General features: G+C 39.0%; 1 protein-coding gene across 2 annotated transcripts in view; it reads left to right on the forward strand.

Moving 5' to 3' along the window:
* Positions 1–271: 271 nt before the first annotated feature.
* The window catches only part of adcy7 (adenylate cyclase 7), a 186,401-nt gene continuing 164,861 nt past the window's right edge, over positions 272–21,811 (forward strand). For both annotated transcript variants that reach the window (XM_043706949.1, XM_043706951.1), the window contains exon 1: positions 272–1,204. The gene's annotated coding sequence lies outside the window, so the exon portion shown is untranslated. The remainder of the gene's footprint in view (positions 1,205–21,811) is intronic.

A 21,811-nucleotide genomic window follows, 5' to 3' on the forward strand; every position in this document is an offset into this window, starting at 1 on the left:
CACGAAAACCTTGGCACTGTCATGAATCGAATAACAGCCACTGTTTACTATAACAGTTAAACCTAAAACAAACAGTAAGGCAACTCTGATGTTTATTTTCCCTTGATTCACACAAACATACACAGTGATCCAATGGCAGGGTGTTACACCATTAGGTTTCCTTGGAACCCTGCTGTGCACAAATCAGGGTTATTGCAGTTCTCGACCACTTTCCGGAAATCCTATGTGAACCAGATTGCATCAACTTTAAAATATTTTTTAAAATGTGGCTGCTGAAGATCAGAAATAAAACGTGGAATTTTTGGAGTAACTCAGCAACTCTGGCATCATCTATGGACGGTCATACTTAACATTTCGAATCCAATCTGACGCATCTTTGGAACTGACTGAAACCGTACAGAACTCAAGCGCTAATTAGCATTCACAAAATCTGCCGGAGCTGTTGAATTTTTTTTTCGGCACTTTATTTTTTTTATATAAAAGCTGCAACAACGCTGTTTTGTTCCGTTTTGGGCAGGCAGCAGAAAGGGGGCAGCATCAAAAATAAAAAGGACAGTCTATTTTGTGAAAGCGTGCACGTTTTTAAAGTCCCAGATGGAAGGCGATTGCTGAGCTATCGCAGCGCTGCACTTCCTCCTGCAGGTACAAACCTCCACCTTCAGCTGCTCTCTCATGGCATTGCAACGCCAGCTACTCAGAGCAGCAACAATTTGCTGGCGCTTTTGAATTTTACATCAATTAAAGTGCAGCCATAGGAAGATTTCTTTAGTGGGGTAAAAACGCACTCGGAAAACTCAGCCCGCCCCCAAGCCTGGTGCTGCAGCTCACTTGGCCACGCACTCCAACATTCAGACTCTCAGGGCGAAGTTACTACTATCAAGAATCATTTCCGCATTTGAAACCCAGCTGAAAATGTACCTTTCCTGTTGGGTCAGGCACAGGCTGTTGTGAAACGGAAGTGAAAAAAAAGGGGGAGAGAAGTTTCTTGTTTTTTTTAAAAAAGCTTTTTTTTCCTTCTTTGCGAAGAGACAGCAGGTCCACGTTGGGACAGTGAAACCAAGTTGTTCACAGTTATCAATCCAGCGGCAAATACTGCCCGTTCAGTAGGATAGGAGTAAACGCGTTCACTAGCATCTGATCACTGTGGTACTGCACCGTGGTAAGCGGTTCACAAAAAAACAAAGTCCCATCTTCAGAAACGCTGGTAAGTTCATCTCATTTGATGTCACGTGCCTTGGATAGCGAGCTTTTTTTCTGGTTGCAGGACAAATTAAGTTGTTAAGATCACAAATCTAGTGATCGACAAAATTATGAATAAAGAAGTGAATTGGACAAAGTAAGTAATGGATACAAACGTCAGGTATTGTGGTGAAACACTGCTCCCGAGAGAAACTTTTAATATGATGGAATTGACCTCGGACATTTTTTTCCCCAATAAAATCTCTACGTACGAAGTTAGAATTTATAATTATTTCAGAATCTAACCCGATTTCCTTTAAAAAAAAGTATTTAAATTCGTCAATTACATGAGAACATTTAAAGATAAAAATGCATCATTGCCATTAGAGTGCTCGCAAGTGACCTTGGTAATGGTGCTTTTATGAGCAGCCGCAAAAAGTCCACACAAAAATGAAGTAGTTTTAAGAAATGGTTATAAGTTAGTCATTTCACAGCCTCATGGTGCCACCTTTCAGTCGTGAACATGTTCACCTTTGAACAGAAATTTCAACGCAGTAATTTGAGCGTATTATTCAGGCGAACACTTAAAATGTCTATGCTAAAAGGAGGTGCTTTCGCTTAGATGAGGCACTAAATCAAGGCCTTGTGAACCCAGGCAGGTGGCTATACAGAATCCCGCTGTACTATTTAAAGAACAGCGGGGGAATTCCCTCCCTCTTAGCTAACATTTATCACTCCACCAGCATCATTAAAAGCAGACTTCAGGGTTTTTTCTCATTACTGTTTTTCGAACCTTAATGTGTGCAATTTGACTGTCTTGATTTCCTACATTCCAACTGTAAATACACATCAGAAATCTTTAATTAGTTGGGAACCAATTTTTAATGCTCTCAGCTTGTGAAAAATGGTAGAAAATCCAAGTTATTTTCGTTCTCAAGAAAGGAATGTGAAGGCAAGCAATTCGTGCAGCATCTCCAGACAACACCTTGGCCAGGCGACTTGTTTGCTTTGAATGTAATCATTATTGATAGCAATTTCTCTCTTCTATTCCTGATGTCGATTTTCCTGCTCCTTGGATGCTGCCTGACTTGCTGTGCTTTTCCAGCAACACTCTAATCTAGACTCTGGTTTCCAGCATCTGCAGTCCTTGTTTTTACCTAGCAATTTCTCCTATACCTCTACACCAATGCTGCACCTCCAAAACCCAGCCAATTAACACCACCACCTCATGCTGTATAAATTGTTGTTTAGTTTCCAAATTTTCTTGCGTGTCAACACTGAGGAACACAAGCCAAAAAAGTTTGACTTAACCTATCTTTTGAGCACTGTTTTCTTTGAAAAAAAAACTGCTCAGTTGGTACAAGCGAGACATTCCTAGAGGCATGGCACTCATCCACAGATTCAATCAATAAGCACATCGACCTGGACCCAATATACTGACCACTGCAACGGACAGCTGGAACTGACAACCGGAGGCGGCAGATTCAAGCCACTACAAATGCCGGAGGAAACACCACAGAAGCGCTTCACAGGAGGCTCCCAAGTACTGAGGATGTCACCTAGACAGGGGACGAAACGTCTGCAACACAAATTCCCAGCTCGGCGAACAGAACCACAACACCAAACTTGGTTGTACACTGGACAGTGAAGAAGGTCATCTAAGATTGCCAAGGGATTGTGATCAATTAGGGCAGTGGGCTGAGGAGTGGCAGATGGATTTTAATTTGGATTAAAGTGAGCTATTTCATTTTGGTAAGACAAGCAAAGGCAGGACTTACACAGTTAATGGTAGGGCTCTGGGTAGTTTTGCCAAATAGGGGTTCAGGAATCTAGTTGTTTGAAAGTTTGTGTCGCAGATAGCCAGGATGGTGAAGATGTTTAACATGCTTGCCTTCATTTCTCAGGCCATTGAGCATAGGAGTTGGGGTGTTGTGTTGAGTTAGTACAGGACATTGGTGACACCTCTTCTGGAGTACTATGTACAGTTCTGGTCACCCAGCTGTAGGAAAGATATTAAATTGGAGAAGATTCAGAAAAGATTTACAAAGATGTTGCTGGGACTGGAGGGTTTGAGTTATTAGGAGAGGTTGAATCGGGAGGCATCTTTCTCCCTGGAACATAGGAGGTTTAGGAATGACCATGTAGAGGTTTCTAAAATAATGATGGGCATGCAACAGGTGAATAGCAAAAGTCATTACCCTAGGGTAGCGCGCTTAACTAGTAAACTAGAGCGCTTATTTCTAAAGTGAGGGGGGAAGACTTAAAGGGACCCAAGGGGCAGCTTTTGCACACAGGGTGGTTTGTGTATGGAGTAAGCTGCCAGAGGAAATGGTAGATGCAGGTACAGTTGCAACATTTAAAAGACATTGATAAATTGATAAATTCTTGATGTCACAAGGAATTAAGGGCTACGGGGAGAATGCGGGTAAGTGGAGTTGAAATGCCCATCAGCCATGATTGAATGGCGGAGTGGACTCGATGGGCCGAATGGCCTTACTTCCGCTCCTATGTCTTATGGTCTTATGGACATTTACAGGTCCATGAATAGGAAGGGTTTGGAAGCAATGGGCCAAACACAGGCAAGTGGAACTGGTTCAGTTTGGGGAACTTGGTCAGCAGGAACAAAATGGATCAAAGGCTCTGTTTCTGTGCTGTATGACTCTGACTCTATAACCAAATGACTTGCATCAACTTCAATTTAGGCTGGGACCAAAATTTCAAACATTTATTTATGTACAGATCTTACATGGCGAAACATTTAGCTTGCTACAAGTCTGAAATGATGTTGTTTGAGACATGATTAATAATTAAGTAAGCTGTGTAGAAAAACTAAACAAAAACATCTATCCCATTGTGAAGTTTGATTCAGAGAGGTTACTCATTGAGTTGATATCTGTAGCCTTATCATTTTCATGACATTTCTTTTCCTGTCAGTACGTCTCTTCTCTTGGAAATATTGTGATCCACGAGGAGGACAGGTTGGTAGAATGAGTGAACATATGGCAGAAAAGTGTGAAGAGTTACATTTTAGTGGAACAAGCAGAGGCTATGTAAACTCAAGAGTACAGTTTTAAAATGTGTGCAAGGGAGCTTGAGTCCATACCATGAGGGGAAACAGATGATTGGGGTTAATTGAATTGTTAATTGTTGAAATTATTATGACAGGTGATTTGGTGGCAGTTTAATAAGAAAAAAAAGACTGGATTAGTATAAAGGGGGAACAGGTCAGACTGGTGTGTGAATAGCACTGTAAGACTATTCGACATTGGAGCAGAAATAGTCCATTTGGCCCATTGAGCCTGCTTTGCCTTTCCGTAAGATGGTGGCTGATCTGATAACCTTCAACTCCACTTGCCTGCTTTATCCCCGTTATCCTTGAATATGACAACCAAGGGAACATGGTGTAAAGACTTTTTTTGTGACTACAGCCTGCTGTGCAGTGGCATACTACAGGTAGGAGTGTTGGGTCATTTATTGTTTGTGTTATTCATAAATGATGTAAATGAGAACATGTTGGGGAATGATAAGTAAATTTGTGGATGACTCATAGGTTGGCTAAATGGTTGGCGTTGAGGAAGGGGGGAGTGCGGCGCTGGAAAAGCACAGCCGATCAGGCAGCATTGAAGGAGCAGGAGAATCGATGTTTTGGGTAAAAGCCTTTCATCAGCAATTCCTGATGAAGGGCTTACGCCCGTAGCGTCGATTCTCCTTCTCCTCAGATGCTGCCTGACCTGCTGTACTTTACCAGAACCACACTCTTGACTCTGACACACCAGCATCTGCAGTCCTCACTTTCTTCTCGTGAGGAGGAAGGTGTTAGGTTACAGGAAGATTTAATCGGATTGGTCAAATGGGTAGATCAGTGGCAGATAGAATTTAATCCTGATATATGTTAGGTAATGTAATTTGGAAGAAGGAACAAAAGAGGAATGCTGAATGGATGGCAGGACACTAGGAAGCTCAGAGGAACAGAAGGATGTTGGGATGTTTGTTGACACATCCTTCAACCTGGCACAGGTTAAAACTATAGTTGAGAAGGCACGCGGGATGCTTACCTTCATAAGTCTTCACGTAGATTACAAAAGCAGGGAGGTTACTTTGGAACTGTACAGAACTTTGGTGAGTCCACACCTGGAGTACTGTGTACAGTTCTGGTCACCACTCGATTGGAAGGATGGTGGGGGTGTAAAACTTTGCCTGAGCTGAGCATTTCAGCTATATTGAGAAGTTGGGTGAACATGAGTTGTTTTCTTTGGAGCAGAAAAGGTTGAGGGGGAGCCTTAGAGAGGTGTGTAAGATGATGAGGGACATTGGCAGGGTGGATAGGAAGCAGCTGTTCTCCTTATTGGAAGTTTCAGTGACAAAGTGACATCATTTTAAAGTGAATGGCAGGAGGTCTTGGGCGATTTAAGGAAATATTTAATCACCCAGTGGGTGGCTGGGAGTCTTACAACCTTTTAAGAAGTTCTTGGATGAGCACTTCAAGTGTCATAATATTCAAGGCTATGGGCCTAGTGTGGGTAAGTGGGATGAGTATAGGTTGTCATATATATTTAGCAGTAAAGACTAGATGGTCCAAAGGGCCTCTTCTATACTGTATAATTCAATGATTCTAATCCCCTGCAGTAATGAATTCCACAGATTGACAATCTCTGAGAAAAGAAATTCCACCTCATCTCTGTCTTAAACGGGTAACTCCTTACCATGAGATTAAGCCTCTGGTCCTAGTCTCTCCCACTATCTCTCCACATCTACTTTGTCAAACCCTGTAAGAATGTTGCATGTTTCAATAAGATCGCCTCTCATTCTTCTACATTCTGATTAATACAAGCCAAACTTACTCAACATCTCCTCAAAAGTAAATCTCTCCCATAACCACAATTCTCCAGGTGAACCTTATCTACACAGCCTCCAATGCCTGTATATACGTTCCTCGGATACAGAGGCCAAAGAAGATGAACACATTGGAGAGAGTGCAGAAGGGAAAGATAAGATTGGTTCGAGGAGTCAAAAATTTCAATAATGAAGATAGATTGAAGCAATTGCGACTGTTCTCTTTGGAGAGATCTGATAGAGGTTTTCAAAATTATGTGCAGGCTGGATAAGATGGATCAGAACAAACTGTTCATGCCTTTAAATGGGATTAGAACAAAATGGCTGAGATTTAAATTGATCTGTAAGAGAAACAATGGTGAAGCGGGGAAAAACATTTTTCAGTCCATAAGGAGTTAGGGTATGAAATGCACTGCCTGCAAATGTGGTGGACGCATGTTCAATTGAGGCATTCAAGAGGACATTGAATGATTATTTGGATAGAAATTGTGTGCAAGGCTATGGTGAAAAAGCAGACTGGAATGAGTTATGATGTGATCCAGTGTAGACAAGATGGGCTGAATGGCCTCTTTCTGCACTCTATCATTTCTGGGATTCCATCTAGTTTTGCATCATCTGAAAGCCTGGCAATAGTACATTCACGGTGTTAACCAATTCATTAAAATATATTGTAAATAACTGTGGGTCCAGCACTGATCCCTGTGGCACTCCACTAGTTAATAGGTTGTCAATCCTGAAAATTCCAACTTTTATTAGTTAGCCAGTCCTCTATCCATGCTGATGTATTGCCCCAAAACTTTCCACTGTTATCTTATTATGTAATCTCCAATGAATATCCAAACATATTACATCTACTGGTACTTATTTATCTATCCTGTTTGTTAGTTTCTCAAAACTGTAATAGATTTTTCAGGCATAATTTTCCTTTCATGAAACTGTGCTGACTCTGTTTAATTTTCTTGTGTATTTCTTAAATGCTCTTCTATTAAGTCCTTTATGTTAATCTGCCTCTAACACTTTCCCAATAACAGACTTTAAGCTAACTGGTCTATCACTTTTTTTTGGCTCCTTTCCAATGGAATGAATGTTGTATTGGCAGTTTTCCAATCGTCTGGGACTTCTTCGGAATCTAAGATTCTTGGAAGATTACTACCAGTGCATTCACTATCTCTGAATTACCTCCTTTAAAATGTTCAGATGCAGTCCATTAGGTCCAGGAGACGTATCTGTCTTTATCCACCTTATCCCAGATCCAACCCTCCAACTCGGCACTGCCCTCTTGAACTGTCCTCCCTACATCTTCCTTCTCACCTATTCACTCCACCCCCCACCCCAGCCTATCACCATAACTCCCCACTTTTTTCAGCCTATCGCATTCCTAGCTACCTTCCCCAGCCCCAGCCCCTCCCATTTATCTCCCAGCCCACTTGCGCCCACCCCCCACCATATTCCTGATGAAGAGCTTATCCTTGAAACATCGATTCTCCTGCTCCTCAGATGCTGCCTGACCTGCTTTGCTTTTCCAGCACCACACTTTTTGACTCTGATCTCCAGCATCTGCAGTCCTCACTTTCTCCTTATCGGTCTTTAGCCCCATTAGTTTCCTTAATATTTATTCTCAAGTGATTGTGATTGAGTTTACTTCTTTTGCTCCTTTAGATCTTTGATTATTTAGTATAGCTATAATGTTATTTGTATCCTCTACCATGAAGACTGATGCAAAACATTCATTCAACTCTTCTCCATCTTCTGGTTACCCACTGTCACTTAGAATTTCTCTCTAAGGGCCTGTGTTCTGTGTTGCCTCTCTGTTCCTTTTGTATATATTTAAAGAAGCTCTTACCGTCTGGTTTTACTTGCTAGTTTGCCCATATAGTTTAATTCCCTCCTTTTATTATTTTGATCATCTTTTTGTAGGGTTTGAAAATTTTTTTCAGTCCTTTGATTGGCCATCAATTTTTAGCCATGTTAACGGTTTATACCCTTCCTTGAGTCCCTCTGCCTATTTGGGATATATCTTGGCTATGAGTCATGAACTATTTTCTTAAATGCCATTATTCATCAATGTTTTCCCCACTCCCCTCCTTTCTTAGTCCACTGCAGCCAACGTTGCCCTCATTCTCATCTAATTACCCTTATTTACGTTTGACACAATTGTTTCCAACTTAGGTTTCTCCCTCTCAAATGGAATACTACGTTCTACTATATTATGCTTACTGTATGCTTACTGTCTCCTCATGATTCTTTTACTCTGAGATCCATTATTATGCCTACCTCACTACAACATCACATCCAAATAGGCTGCTCTTTGGTTGATTCAGAACATATTGATTTTGGAATCGATCCTAATTATTATTTATGAATTCTTCCTTGTTGCTATTGCTAATTTGATTTTCCCAATCAACACGATAATTAAATTCACCCATGATTAATAGACTGCCCTTTTTACATGCCTTGTTATCCCCTGATCTATTCTCTGTCCGACAGAATGAGCACTGTAAGGGAGCCAATAGACTGCCCGCTAGACCAGTGTCTTCCACCCCATGATGCTGCTTATTTCTACCTAAATAGATTCTACATAATCTTATCCCAGATCATTTCTTGCTCATGTACTTACTCCATCTCCTACCAACATCGCTACCTGCCACCCTTTCCTTTTCATCTGTCATTTCGGTGACGCACCACCGAAAATTTAGTTCCTGGCTTCAAAGATAATAATATTTATTAACCTTTATTTGTTCAGTTAATTCATTTGCAATTTTTGGAAAAGATTTGTAGCTCAGGTTGGAAGTTTGTTCGCTGAGCTGGCAGATTTCTTTTCAGGCATTTCGTCACCATGCTAGGTAACATCATCAGTGAGCCTCCATTGAAGCGCTGGTGTTCTGTCCTGCTCGCTTTCTTTGTGTCTTGATCTGTTATGGTGGGTGATATCATTTCTGTTTCTTTTTCTCAGAGGTTGGTAAGTGGAGTCCAATTCAATGTGTTTATTGATGGAGTTCTGGTTTGAATGCCAGGCTTCAAGGAATTCCCATGCGTGTCTTTGGCCTGAACCAGGATGGTTGCATTGTACCAGTCGAACTGGTGTCACTCTTTTACTATGTGTGTGTGGATAATAGTGATAGTTGGGCATGTCCTTTAGTGGCTAGTTGGTGCTCATGTATCCTGGTAGTTAGTTTCTGGCTGATGTAATGTTTGTTGCAGTCCTTACAGGGTATTTTGTATATGATATTCGTTCTACTGGTTGTTGGTAGCGGGTTCTTTAAATTCATCAGGAGCTATTTCAGTGTGGTGGTAGGTTTTTGGGCTCATGATGCCTCGGGGCCAGAGTAATCTGGTTGTCATCTCTGAGATGTCTTTAACGTATAGTAGGGTGGCTAGAGTCTCTGGGCATGTTGTGTCGTCTTGTTTAGGCCTGTTGCATAGGAATCGGCTCATTGTGATTATTGGATACCCATTGTTCCTGAATACATTGTACAGGTGTTTTTCCTCGGCTTCTCATGGTTCCTGGGTGCTGCAGTGTGTTGTGGATCATTGAAATAATGTTCTGATGCAGCTCCATTTGTGGGTGTTGGAATGATTGCTCCTTAAGTTGATTATCTAGTCAGTGTGTGTGGCTTTCCTGTAGATGCTAGTCTGCAGCTCTCCATTGGCTTTTCATTCTACTGTGATGTCTAGGAAGGGGAGTCTGACCTCAGCAAGGACAGCATCTTCAAACCAGTAAACCTATGGGGTCACCAATAACAGGACTCTTAGCAGAAGCAGATATGCAGAGGTTAGAACGACAGCCCTTTCCACGATTCAGTCCAAGTTTTGGGTCCGTGATGTGGATGACACCTTTGTCCTCACCAAATGCAACAAATTAGAAGAAATCCACAAACACTTAAATAGCATCCTTAGTAGTATGAAGTTTGCCAAAGGGGAATGGAACAACAACAACAACAGACTCCCCTTCCTTGACATAGTAGAACAAGAAGCCAATGGAGAGCCGCAGACCAGCATTTATAGGAAAGCCGCACACACTGACCAATACTCATCTACAGGAGCAATCATCCTTACACACAAATGGAGCTGCATCAGAACATTATTTAAATGAGCCACAATGCACTGCAATACCCAGGAACTACAAGAAGCCGAAATCAAACACCTATACAACGTGTTCAGGAACAACGGGTACCCGATAAGTGTAGTCCGCTGATTATTACACAACTGACCTAAACAAGAAGACACAGCACGCCCAGAGACTCTAGCCACCCTGCCATACATTAAAGACATCTTGGAGATGATGACCAGACTACTCCGACCCCTAGGCATCATGGTAGTCCACAAACCTATCACCACCCTGAAACAGCTCCTGAGGAATTTAAGGGATCCTGTACCAACAACAAACAGAACGAACATCATACACAAAATACCCTGCAAGCACTGCAACAAACATTATACTGGACAGATGGGCAGGAAACTACTCACCAGGATACATGAGCACCAACTAGCCACTAAAAGGTATGACCAATTATCACTAGTATCCACATTAGCACACTAAGAGGGACACCAGTTCGGTTGGGACAATACGTTCACCTTGGGACAGTCTAAACAAAGACATGCATGGGAATTCCTAGAGGCCTGGTATTCAAACTGGAACTCCATTAACAAACATTTCGATTTGGATCCCATTTACTAACCCCTGAGAAAAAGAACCAGAAGTGATATCACCCACCACAACTGACCAAGGCACACAAATAGTAAGTGGGACAGAACACTAGTGCTTCAATGGAGGCTCACTGATGTTACCCAGCGTGTTGACAAAATGTCTGTGAACAAATCTACCAGCTCAGTGAGCAAACTTATAACCAGTTAATTCATTTTGTTCCATATTATGCGTATCTGAGAGCCATTTAATTTTGTCTTTTCTACCTTGTTTCCCTTTTGTCCCAATTTGCTGCTTTTTTTGAATATTTGTATAATCTGTTCCTTCCTATCCTGCTCTGGATATCATTGCTAAAATAGTTACCCCACAATGCCGCCATATTGTTTTGTCTTTCCAAGCCTATACTCCCCCTCTCTCAACCTATCTAGCACAATGGCAGTGCCACACAACACAGTGTAGAATGTTCTTGATGTGAAGAGGGAACTTTGTCTCTGCAAAGACTGTGGAATTGTCATTCTTACTGATAGTATCATGGACAAGTGTATCTGCAGCATGTTTTTCCTTTTTTTTATTTGTTCCCTCACCACTTACCACAGACTCAGTCTAGCAGTCCTTTAGGACTCGACCAGATTGATCTGCAATGAGGTTGCAAGCCACCCTGAGGGTTGGATGTCCATGACCCAGAATATATCGATACCCTTGCCATCCTCAGTGCTCTCTCCAAATGCTGTCCAACATGGAGGAGTACTGATACATCACTTGAGGATATGTGGTGTCCCTGTCTGTGATTGACCTGATACCATAAGACTTGATGAAGTCTGGAGCCAATGTTAAGGAATCCTAGGGCAACTGCATGCTTCCCCCCCCCCTCCCACCAAGGTTTCCACCTGTTCAGGGCCTGTGCTGCTGGTCGAACAGGATGTATGCAGGGATGGTGATGATGTTGTCTGGATCATTGTCAAAGTTGTCAAATAATACCTTGTCGACAATTGTTTGATTAGGGGTACCACTGTGGCTCAGTAGTTAGCACTGCTGCCTCACAGCGCCAGGTACTCTGGTTTGATTCCCGCCTATTGGGGTTTGTTTGGGGTTTGCACATTCTCCCTGTGTCTGCGTGGATTTCTTCTGGGTGCTCTGGTTTCCTCCCACAGTCCAAAGATGTGCAGGTCAGGTGAATTGGTCGTGCTAAATTGCCCATGGTGTTAGGTCAGAGGTAAATATAGGGAAATGGGTCTGGGTGGGTTACTCTTACAAGTGTGGACTTGTTGGGCTGAAGGGCCTGTTTCCATACTGTAGGGAATCTAATCTAACCTAGTCTGAATCAGGACTGCCAATTTTAGCGTGAGCCCCCAGATGTTAATAAGCAGAACTTGTCAAGTCAAATACCGTTCTTGTTGAGCAAGCTGCTTATGAAAAAAGGCTAGACATGGAACACAACAAGCCATTTGTTTCTGGGAAGTCAATGGACGTTATTGTAGATCTAACTTCTGTAGTGAAATATTAAACAATTAGTATTGGTATCAAGAGCTAGAAGTTTAAAGAAAAACTGTAATTATCTTAACACTGCAACGGCAGTTTGCCCATCTGCCTTCAGCTTGATTTGCAAATCCTGCTAAAGGGTGTAGGGATGAAGAGTATGCTGAACTTATAGAAGAGATCAGCAAAAAATGTGATATGTCAAAAATGTAGGACAGCAAAATCATGGTCCATTGTGAGTTATGGCCATGAACTTGAGGGTGTGGGATAAGAAAAAAACAATTGTCTTGCATTTCTTTGACACGGTATTTAGATTCAACCAGTCTACAATAAAGTATTGTGAATAGAAAGTATAATAGTGGACAAGATCATGGAAAAATGGATTGAGATCTGTCAGAGGGTATCAGCTCATTGCCTCACTATCAATGTGAGTATGATGGAGAGGATGCTGGTGATAGTTGTTTGCCGTTGATGAATTTGAGGATATGTATGCAAAATATGAAAATTGTGGTAATGAAAATGAAAGTGGAAAGTCCCCTTAGTCATGGAACATGTGAAAAACAATCATGCAGACTTAGATGAGATGCTTCATAAAATCCCAGTAGACTGACCAAGTTGTAAATCAATGTCCTGTGTTGGCACACACAGTCATGTCAAATAATTAACTGCAAATAGTTGGGGCCTAGAGTAAAAATCAATTTTTTTTTAAGAAGAAATCCAAAAATTCCCTCTGTAATGAGTGATCAGCCCCTAACTTGGCAAAGGTCAATGATGCTCCACTTTTTTTGAGCATTTGCATGTACTGCGTGCAAGGATTCATTTCCGGCTGACATTTCAGAGGATGTTTAGTCAGCTTTATGGCAGTATGTAACATCATTATAAATAAATTTTAATTCAGGGAGATGGTACATTGCAAAAGGAAAGGTGAGAAAGATTGGGTAGGTTTTGGTAAGGTAATGGATAACAATGGCAAAATGCTAATTTTACAGCATGACAAGCTGTTAGATGTCTTTTTAAAGGTTAATTGACACTGAATATACACTTAACAGAATCTGAACAAGTCATAGAAAGTGATAAGGTGTCTTGCACTGCACATGCACGCACGCCCAAATTGAACAATTATGAGCACCAGATGAAGGACTGACTCCATGTAGAAAAAGTGATAGAGAGACACCAGACAGGTCTATTTGTTCCCCAGAGGACAACAACTGAAAATTGGCAGCAAAGTAACATATATGCCATGTATAAACATATCCACAAAGGACTAATGAATGGAAGAAAGCCACCATTATAGGGAGGGCAGTAAATGTCAACAGTAATACAAATATTGGCTGAATGTGCAAGATAAGGTAAGATCCGTGGATTGGCAAAATGAGGTCAATACACGGAAAGTTAAAAATGTAGTACGAATTCTGAAAATGATAATAGCCCTAGGAAACAAATTACAAACTTAAGAAAGGAATTCTGATCGTGGAAGTGGAAGATCATGTGGTAATGGTAGTCCAGAGTGAGATAGGAAAATGAACAGAAGTTGCAGTTTGACAAGAACAAGAGGCATGAAACAGAGTGGGATTGCTACAAGATGCTGAAGCCCTTATCATTTGAGGAGTTTTACTGACTGCAAACACACATTAGGGGCTAAGTTAATGAAGAATAGTGAAGGAAGAGTTGGAAGGAATTTGGTATGTATATCAGGCTAACAGGGGGACAGTTAGCCTTTCTTGTAGATGGATATACACATTAAAAGCGTTTGATCATGGGACATGTAAAACTAAAGTATGTATAGTGGTGTGAAGTTTGAGACAGAAACTTGGAGATTGCAGTGTTAGATTCCTCTTCAGCAGGAAAACTGATCTTCAGAAGGGAAGGAATTGAAATTAAACAAGTTTATTTATGGATTGAACAAAGTAGTTAGGGTCTGGTCATTTTCAGTTAAGGTGGTCTTTCTGACAGTATGTTGCATTTAGCTAAAACGTACTTGTAAAAAAAATGTTCTAGTCACCTCGTGCAGAGAAACTAGGGGGCATCTTTATGATCCATGCCAACGAGTTTGTGTGGAGAGGTTCTATAGAATTTAAGTGATATGTGGTTGATAAAATAATTTCAGATTAGATGCTAGGTTTTGTCAGACGTTATATAGGGTCAGACATTAGAATAAGTTGGAGTGATTTTGGAGCAACTGTCATACTTGAATATATTAATCCTTGACATTAATACTTAGGAAGTATTAATGGGATCTCAATAAACTGGACCATATCCTCAGAGAAAGATGATTTTGCATCCAAGAAAAGAAACCCAGATAACATGAATGGCAAATCAGATAAAGTCGTTGTGTACTGAGATTAAACTTGACACAAGTTACGATGTTTTGGAACTGAGACCTATGAACATGCTACTGTTTCAGATAAACAGAAACTCAAGTTTCCAGCCTTTGGTGACCAAATAGATACATAGTTAGTCCTTTATAGTGATGCTTCAGATGTCAGTCTTCTCCATATCTAATTGAGAGCAGCAGCATTTATTATATTTTTGGTGGGAAAGAATAATTAATGCCAATTGGCCTGGAAAGCCAATAATTTTTAACAAAAAGTATAGCTTAATTACCTTAACTGCTAAAACATTGGCACAAGTTGAATTTATAGATATGTGGTGTATTTTAAAGAAAATCTTATACAAGGAGCAATTTGGGATAGGTTTGCCCATTGAATGCTATATGGATAACCATTCTGCTTGGGACAGTATATATTTTACAAAAGGTGGCACTGAGAAAAGGTTAAATATTGACCTTATTACATAAAGAAAATATCAGACAGAAAAAGTCAGAAGTAAGGTTAATGTCCAACAGATTTATTTAAGATCACAAGCTTTCAGAGCGCTGCTCCTTCGTTAGGTGAAGTGATTTTAAATAAACTTGTTGGTCCATAACTCAGTGTCGTGTGACTTCTGACTTTGTCCACCCCAGACACAGACAGAAAAAGGATTTACGAAATAAAGTAGGTTGATTTTAATTGCCTGTTATCAGACTTGCACAAGAAAGGGTGCTTGCTTCAAGAAATGTTTTGAGATCCTTGAAGCGGGACATCTGTTAGTTTGAGAAGTTATACAAAAAAAAATTATTTGGCTTACTTTGTGGTTAAATTTCTTTTATTCAAAGAAACGAAGGGGAGATAGAAAGCTGATTGTATTATGTAAGAAATTGAAAAAATATCTGTTAAAATGTAGAATATGTTTAAAAAATAGATTTGCTTATTTTTCTTTAGCTTTGTTCAAGCATTGTTTTACATCTTAAAATGTTGTTATTTAAGGACAGGGGTTTCTGCTAACCAAGCAAGTAGTAATGTGAGTGATTTGTGGTTTGTAAAGGGGGAACAGTGGGAATGGTGTGTAGAAGAAAAAATAAATGTTGGCAGTTATTAAACTGCCTTCAAAGCAATATGCTTTGGTCCCTGTTACCAACTGTGTTGTTGCCAAATTGACAACGTATGCACAAAACCTTAAAGGTGGAGGGGCAGGTTGAGAAAGCACTTACTAAGGTGGTAATAATTGAAGGTACTAAGGTAATAATTGAAGGATTGTGCACAAAAGCAAGGACTTCATAGTGACCCATTACAAAATTCTGGTTAGCCACAACTGAAGTATTGTGTCCAATTCTGAGCACCATGCTTTTTAAGATGATGTGAAGGTTTCAGAGAGTATATTTCGAGAGTGCCACCAAGGTTGAAAGATTCTAATTATGTGAATAGACTGAAGAGGTTTGAGGTTATTCTCCGTAGAGAGAGGAGATTTAGAAAGTTGAGAGGTCATTTGACCCCTGTTCCCATTTGGGGAATGATTGAATCAAAGAATAAAAGGCAACATGGGCAAAATGTTTTTTCGCATTGAGTGGTTAATGCATTGCCTGAGCAAATAGTGGAGACAGATTTGTTTATGGCTTTCAATGTGAAATTAGATAATTATTTAAAGAGCAAACTTGGCAGGACAACAGCCACAAGGTAGCGAGGTGGGAGTAGCTGAGTTGGAACTAGCATGGACTTGACTGACAACTGTCCTCTTTGAGTAGGGTAATAATTCTTTGTTTCTGTTGCATTTATAATAGTAGCCATTGCCTGAGGCATGGTGACCCTCAAGTTAAACCTCACCTCCAGCTCATCTAATAAGAGACTAGCCCTATGGTCCTGTGGGACTGGGACGATTTTATTTTTAGTAGCTAAAGTTGAACAGATTTGATTGTCAGTTGGCAATTCTGATCAGCTGTATTCATTCTACCTAAATGAAATTTTTTAAAAGAGTCAGCCAAGAAATAGTCCTGGCTCTTTCGTGTTATTAAAGTTACCTTTTCTGTAGCATCTAAAGACAAATGCATACAGTGAAATGTTTCCACTTCAGTTAACTAAATTCATAACTCACCTGATTTAAGAAGCATCAGTTTTTGAGAATAAAATAAGACATGAAAAGGAAGAGAGAATTGGTATTAAAAAATAGTTTTATGATCCATTCACTACTTTGTGGTGAAGCTGTGCTCAGATGTTTTGGTTGTCTCTCAAGAAAATGTTTATAATTTAGTCTAATTCACAGAATTATAACCTGGGCATGTTTGAACACATGGCGGTTACGTCATTTTATCTGTAATATATTGAAAAGCATTGAAGTGCTATTAGTGAACCAATGACAAAGGGTCTGACATGTGGAGCCATCAAAAACCATTTGAAATCAACCGGGAAGGAGACAAAGTAAAGAGGAAGTTACATTTATGAATAAATTTTTTTGATATATCCATAAGAGAAAAGCTCCGCTTTCTGTCTGATTTGAAGTCTGATGCAATACATGTTTAGAGTAATGTTCTGAATTACATGGTTGTGTGTGTGTTTTTCAAACATGCAATTCTTTATTACTGTTTTTGTGAAAGTTGTCTATTAGAGTTTGCTTTCACACAGGCAAGGACCTTTATTCATGACAAATTGTAGATATTCAATCTCCTATGACAATTCAAGTAGGTGTCTGACACTATTACAGAGTGACATTATTAAGAAAATTCTACACAGTTTGATATTGCAGTGCAGATTGTAGTGATACCAGTTGCAGAATGCAAATGACTAAATTGTCATGCATTGATCATAAAATACAAAGTAACATACAAGAAAGTCTAGTCAAGGTACATAGATTATCATAAACCACAGATAAGAGCTTTGAAAGTGTATCATGTTACTAACTACACATTAATTTCCTGTTGACATTGACACCATTGGCAAGTAATGTCCTTGATTTATGAAGATATCCATATAAGAGTAATATTTATTTGTGGTTTATTGTTATGGACTAATCCAAACCCCCTCAAAATATATTCAGAAAATAGGCTAGACCTTAATTTTTTTTGCTTATTTTACATTTAAGTGTAAGGTATTGCATTCCAGATGTAATTGGTTTGGTCAAATTACCAGATTTCAAGCAAAACAGACTTTATTCACACACTACAGTTAAAATACAACAAAAGAAGAAATTGGCATAACAATTTTGTTGGAAAACTTAGAATAATTATTTTACTACTAAACAAAAACTGTTCCACTATAGTAATATCCCATGAGTACACCCTTAACGAAAGGCAGATTCAGAAAAATAGATTGTCTCATTGGCAATCCTCCAGTCCAGGAGGGGAGGAAAAACATCGAGAAAACTGAATAAGGGAGAGAGAATAGCAGGCAGAGATGTACTGCAGCTTCCATTCAGGTTCAAGACTCCAGCAATTGCTCCTACTGAAATCTAAAACTCAAAATCCTGGTTCTGTGGGAGCTTAAAAAAAAAGTTCTCGCAAGCTGTTTAGTTTATTGAAATCAAATAGACAACTTTGAACCTCTGTCTTAAAACCAGTCTTCGAAAAAACCAAGACAAAATACACTTCTTTTAAGCTGGAGAATCGTCACAGGTTATTGAAATCAACATTTGAGACTATAAAGGAAGTATTGTCCTTAATAGTATATTAGAGAAATCATTTAGAAATAGAATAAATGGTATTGATGGCTGACTTTTAGAACTGAGCCAATTAATAAGAAAAAAAAACAATCATCATTGTATTTTAAAACTTTAGATTTACTGTTTTTTTCAACCAAAATCAAATGGGAAATAGTGATTTAAAATAGAATGCTAGAAATGTGTGAGCTGTAATGTTTTGTGATCCAATACTTGTGAACATAATAAATTACAGCAAACTTTATGTAAATTATGTAATTATTACAGCCTTAAAATTACTATCAATCTAATGTCATAAATTTTGCATGCTTCTATTTGAAAAAAATCTGTCAACCCTGAAATTATTAAATCTTGCTAGGATATAGTTACACAACTAGTTAAGGTCATTTGTCATTACTTAAGCTGGTTTGAGAGTTAATTTTAATAGTCAGCGTTTGTTTTTCTACTAAACTATGCCAACCATACTACCATCTTCATCTAATCACCTGTTGTGGTCGAAAGTAGGAACCCAGACTGAATTTATTCCTTGTCCCAGCCCCTTCTCTCACTTTCTTAGCTGGGGCTTGTTTCATTGTTGCCCATCTGAGACTAGATCACTCAGTATAAATGAAAACATTCTTGGTCTTTGTTTTACAAACTTGTTTTGCTTATTTTCCTCATAAAAATGAATCAAATGAGAATGAGGAAAGGCTTTGTCTATCTTTCTGTTAATTTATTTGTTTCTTCTTGGACTCACTGGAATTTAGAAGAATGAAGGGCGCTCTCATAGAAACATATAAAATCCTGATGAGTCTGGACATGGTAGTTGCAGGAAGAATGTTCCTGTTGCTGGAACTAGGGGTTCACAGAACTAGGGATCACAGTCTAAGAATAAGGGGTGAGTCATTCAGGACTGAGATGAGGAAGAATCTCTTCACTCAGTTGTGAAGCTGTGGAATTGACTACTACAGGAAGCTGTTCAGGTCAGTTCATTAGAGATTTTCAAGAGGGAGCCAAACATGGCACTTATGGCTAAAGGAATTGAGGAGTATGGAGACAAATGGAGAATGAGCTACTGAGATTGCATGATCAGCCAAGACCACATTGAATGGTGATGCAGGCCCGAATGACCAAATTACCTATTCCTGTACCTATTTTCTAAGTTTCTTTAGGTGTTTAAAAATCGCACTTAGCAATTATTTTGGTTATCAATTTTAAAAATTGAGTAATTAATTGGCTTAGAGAAAAAAGGATTAAAGTTACTTGTTTGCTTTTTAGCGCACTTACTGAACTCTATGGAACTATCTGAGGCAGGAAAGGTTTCTTTATAACAATAAGCTGCTCTTTCAGTTTTACTAGTTGGAGCTACAATGTCAGCATTCCCAATTGGATTGGATAGACAGAGAAAGGGAAGGAGCTAAAAGATATTAAAATTGCTGGGTGCCTTTACTGTTCACATGGGCAATATATACTGACATAAATGCACTGGACCAAAAGGCACATTTCCATAACATGTATTTTATTTAAAAGTTTGCCATGCCTGCATAATCTGAGCACATATTTTTTTTCTCACTCTTGAATACACTCAAACTGCTTGATAAGAAGGATTACAACATACGATTTAACTCCGTAGTGTTTGACCTCTTCTTTTCCAAAATTATTGGGAGAGAAGTTATGAAGTAGCAAGTACTAGAATCTGATGGGAAGTTCTTCCATTGGTGTAGAGCGATATTGATATTTCTGTGGAATTAGGTATACTGCATTTTATTTGTCTGATCAAATTAACCTCAGTCATAGTTCTGAGTTGAAGTGTTAAAACAATTAAATTTCATCACAGAATTGACTCAAAGCATAATTCTTTGGCACATAATTTTCATTGTAATGTTCAATCGCAAGTGTTAATTGTTGAATGTATAAAAGGGAAATCTGCCCAATAACTGTCGAGTAGCAATTAGATTCCATGGTCTCGTACACTATCACTTATAAAAGCTAATGATTGGGACTTTATCACAATAGATGTATTAAGAAATAATGTCCAGCTGATAGTGTTCTTTATCAGAAATTTCACTTTATTTCTTCCTCTTCGAGTATGTCTAAATCAGGCTTAAGCTACATAGGTTATGGGGCACTGTAGCTAATGTGTCTGACCATCATTTAGTGACTGTTGGACAGGAATAACAGGAACCTGTTGTAAGTTAATTCATGGCCGAGATCAACATTTTCTGTATCACTGTAAATTGGAGTTCCACCATGCTGCTTTAATATATTGTTTCAGATTACTTATGCCTATTGTAAGTTAAATTATAGATGACTCAGATTTGATCAAAACTTGACTGGAAATTGTAGATATTTGACTTCAGTTTTTTTTTATGAAACGCACAGAAACACGATATGTTTTCAAATTTCATTTTTTGTTTTAAAACAGAGTTACATTTATATGAGAATCTAACCTATGATAAAATACTGTTTTTGAATGCAATCAAAACTATACAGTGGCTACATATGAGTTGTCCCGCACACAAAACATGTGTAAAACTTTCAAACAGAAGTGTTAACTACCTTAATCTGATTGCTTTCAACAAGAAAAAAATTAATAATTTACAGTATACTGCATCGAATAATTTGAGCAATTTTTGAACACTAATATAAAGGTTTGACTTAAATTATCAAGATATGCAAAATTGTTCAATGCTTAAGAAATCGCAGTGAATACATTCTAAGTACCTTCACTTTGTAGCTGCATTAAACAAAATACGTCTGCTGTGAGGTTGCGTGTTTTGTAACTGGATGGGAAAAATAAGTCACATCTAATTGTGGTTCTGACATTTTCTGCATGTGGGCTGAGACAGCTTAAACTTAGTTGCTGTCACAGTGCAGCTCTCAATGGGAAGTTGTTTAACCCTTTGTGTACTGCAGTACCCAAGTACATAATTTCAGTCATTTGTGTATACTACTGATGTGCATGTTTTTGTTATTGATACCTGAAGAAATAAAGTGTTTACAAGTTAGGATTTTGACTTGCTTTGTAAGAATTTGTAACATTTTCCCAGACAAGTTATACTCTTATATGGTACAGGATGAACTTTGGACTGAGGAATAAATGAAGAATATGCTGTGTCAGAGCCACATTAAGCTTAACATGACTTTGTACCATTGCGTTATGTTCGAGGTTAATTAAAAACTTGAGTGAGGTTTATCCTGTTAATTCTTAATTTCTTCAGCTTTATTATTCCTAAGCACTGCAGACACTTGTTTGAAAACAGTGTTAAAAATAAAGAGAAAGTGACAGACTGTGCAATTAAACTATAAATGTAGAATGCTTGATGAAGTTGTTGGTTTGTTTAAAAAAATGAGCCACTGAGTGACTCATTGCTCAGATGTGAATGTTCTATGGCTCAATTCAGTTGTCTTATTTTAGACCACCAAGGGATGGTTTATAATTTCTAATGGTATTGTTTTGTGCCTTATTTATAGCACACATGATTTGGAGATGTCGGTGTTGGACTGGGGTGTACAAAGTTAAAAAATCACACAACATCAGGTTATAGTCCAACAGGTTTAATTGGAAGCACACTAGCTTTCGGAGCGACGCTCCTTCATCAGGTGATAGGGACTATCCGAAAGCTAGTGTGCTTCCAATTAAACCTGTTGGACTATAACCTGGTGTTGTGTGATTTTTAACCTTGTAGCACATATGAAATGTTCATGTTCGATTTTAGTTAAAGATGAACACAG

This window comes from Chiloscyllium plagiosum, chromosome 17 (assembly GCF_004010195.1).
Source record: "Chiloscyllium plagiosum isolate BGI_BamShark_2017 chromosome 17, ASM401019v2, whole genome shotgun sequence".
Classification (NCBI taxonomy): domain Eukaryota; kingdom Metazoa; phylum Chordata; class Chondrichthyes; order Orectolobiformes; family Hemiscylliidae; genus Chiloscyllium; species Chiloscyllium plagiosum.